Source organism: Carlito syrichta, unplaced genomic scaffold (genome assembly GCF_000164805.1).
Source record: "Carlito syrichta isolate Samal-C Ts95f unplaced genomic scaffold, Tarsius_syrichta-2.0.1 Scaffold303352, whole genome shotgun sequence".
Classification (NCBI taxonomy): Eukaryota; Metazoa; Chordata; class Mammalia; order Primates; family Tarsiidae; genus Carlito; species Carlito syrichta.
The window spans coordinates 47,163-58,438 of record NW_007247448.1 but is presented as its reverse complement, the minus strand read 5'-3'; positions in this window follow the sequence as shown (position 1 = coordinate 58,438).

Sequence of the window (11,276 nt, the reverse complement as noted above, 5' to 3'; positions counted from 1 at the left end):
TCACCTCAGCCTCCCAAAGGCGCGGGATTACAGGCTGAGCCACCGAGCCCGGCTGAGGTCAGCAATTTTAACACAGCCATGTTCAGGCATCAGGTCACAGCTGGGAGGTTTTGATGGAGAATTGCTTGCGTCCTGGAGTTCAGGCATCAGGTCACGGCTGTGTCAAAATTGCTGACCTTAGGTCCAGTGTCATATTTGGGAAAGAACAAAAGTTGACCTCCAGGTGTGGGACTTCCTGTCATGCTGCCCCAGAAATCTTCCTGGGGCACAAGTACCACGGCCCAGACACAGGTGTGTGGTGCCTTGGCACTATTCTCTATACCATGGTGGCCAAAACCCACTATTTTTGGGAAAGGACATTAGGGAACGCAGAGAAAATATACAACAACCGCAAAATATGGAACTTCTTGTTATTTTTCACACCAGCTAGATGTAGTTACCAACAAGTCTCTGACCCTTGACCCCAGGGAAAGCAACACACTAGAGGTCATGCTGCAGAAGACCTGGGTCAGCACCCCAGCCAGGAGACACTAAGGCCATAGACAGGGCTGCTCCCCGATTGCCAGGACCCCCAAAGGACCAAGCTCATGACTGGTATGAGATTTAAGAAAGAGCACATTAAAGAATCTGTAGTATGCAAAAAGTATAACCACATCATGGCCAGGTATCTAATACTGAGGTACAAGAAAGCACAGGGAGAGGCTACCACCCACCCCAGCGCAGACCCCTAGGGTGGCCCCACGGCCTCCTTTTCTACCCATTGACACTAGCAGAAGTTGGGGAGACACAGAAGGAGATGGCTGCCTTCGGGGAACATCTTGGGACATCAGCTCCCTCCATGCTGGATGACCAGAGAGTAAGACCTCTGCCTCTTTCTAAGAAGAAAGAATGGGCCCTGCAGGACTCCATGAGGAGGTTTTCTACATTCATTTTCAGAACAATTTGCTGGCCAAGTGAGGTGGCTCATGCCAATATTGTCAGCATTTGGGAGGTTTTGATGGAGAATTGCTTGTGTCTTGGAGTTCAAGAACAGCCTCAGCATCATAAGGAAACTATGTCTCTACCAAACAATATTAAAAATTTAAATAGTATACACAGAAGAAAACGTGTTGCTGTCTGCCAGTGGAGGGTAGGCAGCTTTCATAAGGCAAGTCCAGCGATCCAGGACCCTTGTGTTTCCACATCAGCCAGGGAACCTGTGGGTGCAGACGCCCTTCAGGAGCATCTCCATGGATTCCCAAGGAGCCTGAGTGCCCAGGGTTGCCCTGGCCTTCACACAGGGTCCAGATGGAGGTTATGTGTATCTTTACATTTAGTGACCCTGCCCACTTGGGGTGGTGGACAGGGACAGTCCTGCAGTCTGACTAGGCAGCCAAGATTCTCCTTCATCCCAAGAGAGTAGGGCCAGGGAAAGCAGAAGCAGGTGGGGACAGGATGGGAGACTGTGTTCCCTTTTGCTCTCCACTTTGCAGTTTCTGCTGAACAATGCGATGTGTGGTCACCGAGTGCTGCTGTTCTTTAAATCCGTGTCTGGCTCTCCCCTACTTCAGGGAAAGTCCCAGGTCCTTACTAGGCTCTTGGGTTTCTGGGTGACCTGTCTCCATGCTGACCTTTCCAGCACTCCCCAACCTGCCCTTTCTACTACACCCCCCGAAGCATGGGGTTGGCCTCAGATATTATCTCTCCTTGTGCCTTTGCAGGTGTGGTTTCCTCTCTGGGAAGATGGCATGCTGGTCATCTGGTCAAGCTCCACTGGCCTCCCAGAGAGGGATTAGACCTAGATCTTGCTGGGAAGGCCTCGCTGTCCAGCTAGGGAGATGAGACAGGGCTTACCCATTCACAGATTAAAAGCCACCTTTTCACAGGTATAAAGGAAGGACACGCACAGCACCATACCCACACACTGATCCTGGGGACACGGGGGCAGCTGTCAAGCTGTCACCCCAGGAAACAACCCGGAGGCATTTGGACAGAGGGAAGCCAGAGTGACAGGAGCACACAGGCTAGAGTCTTGTGGTGGGACCAGCCTTCGGTTGCCAGGACAGCTCCCATGGGTGTATTTGCTCTGGGTCTTCAAACCTACCGTTCCCCTTGCTCAGCTCCGATGGCTGAATATTCTGCTCCAGATTTTCCTCTCCCTCTTCTTCTGGGAGCTTCTCAGCTGTGTTACTTCATAACTCTGTGCCTCAGTCTTCTCACCTGCTAAACAGGGTATTGCTCAGGTACCCACATTACTTGAAGGTGCTCAGGACGGTCTCTGGACATTGACCAGGCTGCTACTCACATCAGCCACAGCCCTGACCTGGAGCCTTTGCTTTACCCATTTTAAGTGAGAACACCCAGGCTGAGGGGGGGTCTGAGGTCAGCTCACAGCCACCCCTTCCCTTGCTGCCAAGTTCTCCCAGTTCCTGACTAGCCTGTGCTCACCTCATCTCTCTGTCCAATGACTAGCCAGCAAAGTAGCTGCACAAATTGTTGGAAGCAATCTGGGTACAGTGGCTCACACCTGTAATCCCAGCACTTTGGGAGGCAGAGGCAAGAGGACTGCCTGAGTCCATCCTTTGAGACCAGCCTGGGCAACATGGCAAGATTATGTCTCTACAACAAATAAAAAAAAAAAGTAGGTGGGCTTGGTGGCACACACTGTAGTTTTGGCTACTTGGAAGGCTGAGGCAAAAGGATTGACTGAACCCAGCAGGTTGAGGCTGAGGTGGCCGTGAGCGTGCCACTGCACTCTAGTCTCGGCGACAAGTGAGACTCTGACTAAAAACACACAAACAATCAAAAATTGTTGGAGGCATTCGTGATGATGAAGCCTCTAGCTCGGCTCTCCTCTGGGCTACGAGGACTGCTGACTGGACAGGGAGACCCCGCTCCACTCAGCTGGTCCAGGACACATCGGGCAGGTATGACAGCTTTCCTCTTTCCCTGAGACTCCCTCATTCATGGGCAACAGCCTGCGTCCATGATGTCACTGACCCCACCACGACCGAGGGCTTGGGGGAAGAGGTATGAAATCACTTGAGTTTTCTCCTAATAACTCATCCCAGGAGAAAGGTGATGATGCCAGGCAGGCAGGGGTGAAGCAGAGAGAGGCCTATGGGAGGGGACACAGATTCAGAAGAGTTTATGAGCCACTGTGGCGAGGGAGTGAGGACAACCAGGAGAGCAGAGGACAGCATCCAGCCACGTCCCAAACTTTTGCAGGACAGGGAGCAGTAGTGAGAATCAGGACAAGCCCCTCCCCCACTGCCTGACTTCCTCATCCACTGCAGGAGAGAGACAGCCCAAGCAGATGGCACCTGCTGCTTCCCCCATAGTGCTCGTGGGTGGGGAGGGGGCAGCGCTGCTTGGGGGTGTTGGCACATGCTGGCACATTTCATCTTCCTGTCTGCCTGAGAAGTAGCTGTGAGGAAAGGGAAACTGAGGCACAGAGGACCCAAGTGCCTCACCTAAAGACAGAGCTAGAATCAAACCCTGTCTGGTGTCTGGGTGGGGTCTGGTCCACCAATCGAGAACAGCTTTGCTTGGCACCTTGGGACTATGCCTGGTCCTGCAGACTCCCAGTCCTCCTTCTTGGGGTATCAAGACCGTTGGTCTGGCAACCTCTCAGTACTGATACCTGGTGCCCATTTGCAGGATACTTTCCTCTGGAGTCTGGTGAACTTGATAGAGTGAGGGCCGGGCATCGACCTGGGACAGATCCCATGACCTGGAGCTTCCCTCATCCTCTCTGCACCACCTTCCTCAGTAGCCTACAGGGCTGCTGTGCTGGGCACATGGTAGGCCCAAGTAGAGCACACCCACCTTCCCAGAAGCTTCTCTCCTCTCATGCGCACCAGGAAAGCTAAAGCAAAGCCCGGGAGCCCCGTGTCACCCAGAGCTGTCCTTGAGGAGCCCAGCAAGGTCATTCAGCCAGGCCACACCATCCTGGTCTCGAGGCCTTACCCTCGTCAGCCCCAGTGCATGAGCAGCCACGGCACCCCAGGAAGTCTTGGTTGAGCTTTCCTGACCTGGGGAATACCCTGATCCACACATTCTGATTCCAGGTGGTTCCAACCAGGATCCTCTCTCTTTCATGTTAACCCAAGGCCCCAGTGTTAGTGAGACAGGAGATAGCTAGAGAAAAGCTAGGCAGACAGATAGGGTGGGTCCTCCAGTAACAATGTAGCAAACTTCCAGCAGGCCCCTCAAGCTGATACTCTGGCGTTGGTAAACAAGCTCCCTGCTTGCCTCTCAAGCTAGAGCTTAAATACTCACTGCTGGGTTAGAAAAATGACCAATCAGCCCTCTGCCAAATACCAACCAATCGGTTCAGTCTTAGGGTTACATAAGCACCAGGTTTTGGCCCCCCAAACCGGCAACCTCCTTGGATCCCCTACGACTGTGGGAGCTTTTCTGTCCTCTCAATAAATCCTGCTTTCTCTCACCTTCCAGCTGTCTGTGTCCCTCATTCTTCCTGGGCACAAGACAAGAACCCTGACCTGAAGAGCTGTGCACCCTAGAGGCTGATTTGCCAGCCAACAGAGCTGGCTGAACTGGGAGAGCTGCTGGAAGAAGGCAAGACTCTGAAGCTGAGACGCTTCTGGGGGCTGTAGCACTCTCAGCGCTTGGCTTAACAGCCTACTAGAGCCAACACTCTGGGGTTTAGGCTTGCCAGCCCACGGAATCTGCAACACTATCAGGGCTTGGCTTGCCAGCCCACTAGAGCCAACACTTCCGAGGCTAGGCTTACCAGTCCCTTGAGTCCACCTTCTCTGGGGATCAGCTGGCTGACCCGCTGAGCTGACTCTCTCGAAGCTCAGGCTGACCTGAAAAATCTGCATCATCAGGATTCACAAATCCTCCATGACCTTTAGGCTGGACTGTGTGCATTGTGGAGTACTAGGCTGTTTGCCATCTGACTTCTGGGAACCACAAAACCGAGCTCCCCCCCCCCCAACTCCTCCTAGAACAGAGGTTAACCCTCTGAGGCACAAGGCCAAGTGCAGCCTTAAGGGAACTCGCCCCCCGCCCCACTCACATACCTTAGTCCCTGGCTGCTCCTGCTCCCCCACAGCAAGTCCAGCAGTGGAGATAGATGCCACACGCCACTCAAGGCTGAAAGGTGGCCGACTGCTGACCCTTTCCAGGACACGTGAGAGCTCCAGCCTAGAAGACAGTCACGGAAACAGGTTCAGGAGCTCGGCGGGGGCGGGCCTCATCCCAAGATCACCTCTCACAGCCTCTGGTCCTACTTACTTCCCTCTGTGTTGGAGACAGTCCCAGGTGAGCTTTCCCTTCGATGTGACAGGATGGTACCAACTGCCCCAACCGCCCAACGGAAATGGAACCTCTTGTCCTCTAGGGTCCCAAGTGTATGGCCTGACTCTTGGCACCTGATTGGTCACATGCTGGGATCTGAGCCAATCATAGTGGCTGGATGATGGGCTCTGCTGATTGGCCAGGTTGTCATGTGACCACTGTCTCCAGGACACCCTGGGAGCTGCTCCCCTCTGTGTGGGAGATGGTGTGATGCCTGAGACAGCAGGTTCGGGGTCCAGCTGCTGGTTGTCTCTGTGTCCTTTCCTGGAAGTGCCTGCTCATGTCCTCCTCCCACACCCACTGGATTTTGTGTAATTATTATTATTATTTTGAGTTGGAGACTCACTCTGTCGCCCAGACTGGAGTGCAGTGACACGCTCATGGCCACTGCAGCCTCAACCTACTGGGCTCCAGCAATCCTTCCACCTCCAAGTAGCCTTCCAAGTAGCTGGAACTACAGGCGCGTGCGCTACCATGCCCGGCTAATTTTTGATTCATTGTAGCGATGAGGTCTCACCAAGTTGCCTAGGCGGGTCTCGAACCTGCAGGCTCAAGCAATCCACTCGCCTTGGCCTCCCAAAGTGCTGGGATTACAGGCTGAGCCACCGAGCACAGCCAGATTCTGTGTACACAGGCCCCATGGCAGCATGTTTCCCTCTCCTACCACCTCCTTCCCAGGCCCCATGTCACCCATCCCCCCAAAAGGCGGGACTACCTGTTTGAAGTAGGATTAGGGACTCCTCTCAGCTTCCAGGCCAGCTCCTTGTCCTGTTTTAATCAGTTACACGGTCAACAAAGTTCACTGAGCCCCCTCCATGTGCCAACCCCTGGCTAGATGTGGATCCTGGGTTCAGGAGGACTGAAGCCTTTCCTGTCCTCAAAGAGCTGACGCTCTAGCAGGAGCACACAGACAAATCGGGAGGACTCAGTCAGCTCTGGTGGGTCCAGATGAAGATGCTGAAAAGGGAGATGTTACGGAGCCGTGTCCCATTCCTCGCTAATCAACAAAGAAAGGCACAGCACAGCATGGGAAGGTTTGATGAAATATCAGACAAGCCAGAGGCAGGATTGTCCTCCCCACCTGCCCCTCTCCTTTGTGGGTGATGCCTTGTGACTGGGAAACCCGTTTCTGTAAGGACCCCCTAAAGCCCTAGGATGCTAAGGACGCCAGTGGCACAACTCCCACTGCCCCATAGTCCTTGTGCCTCCAGGACTCCCTCTCCTGCTGTCACCAGGGGCCCTGCTCACAGGGATGCACATAGGTGGGGTGCCCTGGGCTGCTTTGTTCTATATTTGTTGAGTGCCTGCCAGAGGGCACAGGTGGAGGTGACGTGGCCAAAAGGACAAACAGGTGTCGCACCAGGCCGCCTGTCTGCTCCTAGGGCCACCACTTTCTAGCCGTGTGACCTTGGGCATGTGTCGAGCTTTCTGCATGCTGCTTGGCTCATCCGCAGCACAGAGATGGCTCTGACACCAACCTCGCAGGACTGCTCTGAACACCAAAGGGATGAACAGAGAGCACATGGTAGAGCAAATGCCACAGGCCTGAGGGCTCCTGTCAGGTGCCCAGAACTGCCCTAGGTGTGGGAGGTGACACTCGGACAGGAAGCAGTATTCCTCAGTGACTCACAACATGGACTCCAGAGTATAGAAGTGGTGCACACAAGGAGCTCCGTGCTGCAAGTAACAGAGGGTGTCTCCTGGGTCTGGAGCAACTCATGGATAGACAGGGGTGGGTGCAGTTGATGGGGAGGGGGAGGGGTACCTGAGCTCAAGGTAGCGCTCCTGCAGTGGTTGTTGGATCAGGGTTCAGAGCCCGCGACCCACAATAGGCTGCTCAGAGCACACAGACAGGAGCAGCCCGAGAGGCCCTGCCTCACCTGGGTCCCCATCCAAACTTGCGTGTGATGGGGGTGTGAATCCTCACTGCCAGAAGCAGTAGCACCTTCACTTCCATGATGTCCTAGGGAAAGGGAGGAGCTCAGCCTGGCTGGCCACAGGAACTCCGTGCTGGCCAGGTGTCTTTCAGGAAGGGACCTTGGAGGGAGAGAGGCTTCTGCTTGGAGTCACATGGCAAGATGACACTCACAGGACGTCCAGTGCCATGCTCCTCTGCCCAGGGAGGCCTGGCTTTATGGGTGGCTCACCCTGCATGGGCCTGCCACTGCCTCTCCCATACCCCTGGGAGTCCCAGCCTGGTCTTTTGAGTCTGCAGACCTGTCTGATCCACTGATCCAGGTCAGCACTGTACACTCGGGGCCAGGGCTTGGGTCTGTTCTTCTCTAGGTTGGAAAGCCCTCAGAGGACAGGTCTCCAGACCCTCCCAATCCCACAATCCAGCCTCTCTGTCTGACTGAGCAGAGTACAGGGACAAATGCAGGAGCCTGGTAGAGTCTGATGAGAACAGACCTTATATCCTCTTCCATTCTTAACTCCACACTCCTATTAATCTGGCCAAAGATGAACTTGATTTGCCTGTTGAGAGTGCTGTGGACTCATACTGAACTTGGGCTGTTAATACCCTTGATCCCTCCTGCCAGGTGCTCATGCTGAGCCCATCTTCTGAGCCTTGGGAACGGGCTGATGCCTGGCACATCATAGGTGCTTGATAGGCATTTGCTCCCCTGCTTTCCTTCATCCTTCTCATGGCTCAGTCTCCTCCTGCCAGTCCTGGCCCACCTCGCAGCCTTGGGGTGCTGATCCTGTGACCTGGATTGGACAGCTGGGCCTGGAGGCCTCTGGCCAGAATCACATGCCGGTGTGGAGTCAGGCCACAGGCCGAGCCCCTGCCTTCCTGGGCTCCAGAAGATGCCTTTCAGATGGGGCTGGCAGTGCAGCCATTCCACCTGCCTGGGACCACCAGGGCCTGTCCCCAGCACCTCTCCCAACCTGCCAGGTGGGATGCCCAGAGAGGGTGGGGGCTCCACAAGGGTAAAACCTTGAGAGGAGGGATAGCTGGAAGGAGACATGGGGCCCTGAGCTCCACTGACTGAATCTCCAGCCTTTGCCCTTTCAGCTGCTTTTGCCCAGGAGGGGAAAGTGAGCCCATTCCTGAGGCCATGGCCCTCCGTAGAGAAAGGAGCCCAGGGCCCTGGCGGTGCTGATGCGACTCTCGAGGAAGCCCATCTGAACCTGCTGTGGCCCAGGACAGGTCTTTACATCCCCAGTGCTTTCCTGTCGTCTTGACAACATCAACAACAGGATCGGGCCTGTACCTCACGATTCACAAAGACTGTGTGGTTTGAGTTTAACCAGGACACCTGGAGGCAGATACAGAAACTGCTGGAAAAAGGAGTCAGTTAATGACCTCAGCACTGTACCAAAAACAGCCCTGAGAACAGGGGTGTGTCTAGGCCCCTCCTGGGGTGCACCCTGGCCAGCTCCCCCAGGCACTGTGTTGAGGTGCTGTCAGCTCAAGTCACCATAAACTACTTCGGGGGGCCTGATTCTGGATGAGGAAAGGATGATCGAGTCCCAGAACAGAGACTTGTCCACAGCCGTGTGACGCAGCATGGAACTCTCCTCACAGAGCAGGTCTCTGGTGTGACTGCGAGTGGGACCCCAAAGCAAATGTCCCTGGGATGCTTGTGCATGTCATGGCAGGCAAAGGAGCTCAAGGAGAATCCAGAGGCCCCAGAGTGTAGCCCTCCCTTGTCAGGATGTGGATGTGACCTCTCACCTCTTTTCTGGAGGACCCACCCCTGAGAAGTAAAGGCAGTAAGTTGTCAGACTCCAGACACCGACTGTCAGCTGCCTGGAGTCGGTCCCACTGATTTCTGGGAGAAGATTCCCCTCATTTGACCGGCTAGCTTCAGTGCCAACTCAGAAAAGCAATTAGGAAGGTTCCCCTCCCATCCCCTCCCCCACTGCAGAGAGGCTTTGAAGAGAACCTAACCTCTGGAGGAGCAAGAGATACGAGTGGATGACTTGGGTTTTTGTTTTCTCCAGCAGATACAAACCCAGATCTGCAGTTCAAGGGTTTTTAATTCTAGCACAACCCTAGAGACACGCCGCCATCCACAGCACATGTCTTGGCCCGCAGCGCCCGCTCTCCTGTCAGCACATCCTCAGGCCCTGCATCAGAGGGCCAGCAACAGGGCCGAGAGCTCTGACGCTGGGCAGGACGGGCCAAGCTGGGCCACTGGCGGGTCCCTCAGGCCCCTCAGCTACAAAGGGGAAGCGCAAGCAAATGCAGCAGGAGGCGCACGGACTGAGGAAGGAGGATGTGAAGTGCTCGGCAGAGCCTGCCCTCACCACAGCCGTCATCCGCATCCAGTAAAGTGTCCACGGTGGTGGTGAGAGACTTGGAGACCTTGTCCCATAAGGAGAAGCAGGAGAACTGGGGATACTCAGCCGGGAGAGGATCAACCCCATGGGTCTGGGTGCACCCATGCTGGCAGGGCTGTCCCAGGCAGGGGTACCGGGCAGGGGCTGTAGACCCAAGGGAGAAGTAGATCCCTTGGAGAGACGTGGTCTTCAGGAGACAGAGCCCAACCCAGCAAGGAGGCCTTCGTCCCAAGCTCAGATGCCGGCGCTGACTCCAGTTGTCTCTGGAAGCAGCGCACATATTACCAGCGCTGGCTGCCCTGGGCAAATTCAGGTGGCACCAGTCTCCGACACACATCTGTTACCTGCCAGATGATGACCAGTTTGCTGGTCTCCATGTCCATTGCCTGCACAAGATGGTGCTGTTGCTCATGACAAGTCCCCGCACCAGCCCGTCACTGCTTATTAGCACAGCACTCTCACTGCTGATGGAGAAAAGGATGTTGGACTGAGGCCAGGGGCATGACCTGAGGGGAGGAACAGCAGGTCATCAGTACCTGCCGTGCTGGGTGGCTCATGCCATCCTCTCGGACAGCGAGGGCACCAGGCGGATGGCTCCCATCTTAGAACATGTGGCATTGTACAACAGAGGCATGCTTGGAGCCAGGGTAGGGGGCAGTGGACTTGCCGGGACCTGACCCAGGCCAGGATGAGGAAGAACATGGCTTCTGGGCTCTTACCTGCATCATGGTCCCCATGAGCAGCCTTGCCTTCCTGGGTATCAACTGGAACTGGGTGGGAGATATAAATTAGAAGGGGACAGCTGTGCTCCAGGTTGGAGGACATGCATTACTCACACTCCACAGGTTTTGTGAGAGAAGAACACGGGCTATGGATATGGCTCCTCTGTGAAGAGTGACCAGGGGCCCAGGATCCGCGGCCAACACTGAGGGACCTGCACCCCAGCCCCTCAGCTGAGGCTCCGTGGTTCTCAGAGGCTCATTCTGCTACTTGTGACTGTGCTTCGTCTCATGACATATGAAACCCCATGGAAATAAGGACCTTTGACTCATCTGAGACCTCCCCCAGAGTGGCAGTCATCACATCCCTCCCTGGGGATGCACTAGAAATGCATGTCCTCCAGCCACCAGGACACATGAGCTAGAGGTGGGTCCTGCTATCTGCATCCCAATAAGTTCTCCAGGGATTCTGATTACAACTTGTGCCACCAAGGCCTGCAGCACTCCCCCAGCGCCTCTTATGCTACAATTCTCTAAATTTCTACTGAAAAAATGCCTTAGAATTTTTCCCTACCTCAGTGTCCTGAAAGGGAATCAAGGATGAAGAAAGAGGGGCTTGGGGCAAGGACTGGCCAGGGCAGAGACCAGTCACAGGTGCCCTAAGGCAGGGAAGAGCTCCCAGCTCCTCCTGCACCCCCTACAGTCTCCTCCTGATGGATGCTCTGGTGCTTGTGGTGAATGAATGCATCAGTGGGCCACAGCCCTGCTCTGTGGGGAAGGACAAGTCTCTGCAAGGCTGCGCTATTTATAGGCAGAAATGAATTCCTCATTTCCAGGAGAAGAAAGGTGTGGCCCATTGAGAGGCACAAACTGCACTCACTGGTTTCAGATACGGATGAAACCCCCAGCCCACACATGGCTCAGTCCCAGGAGGATGTCCGCAGGGGCCAGCTTCATGCCACTGTT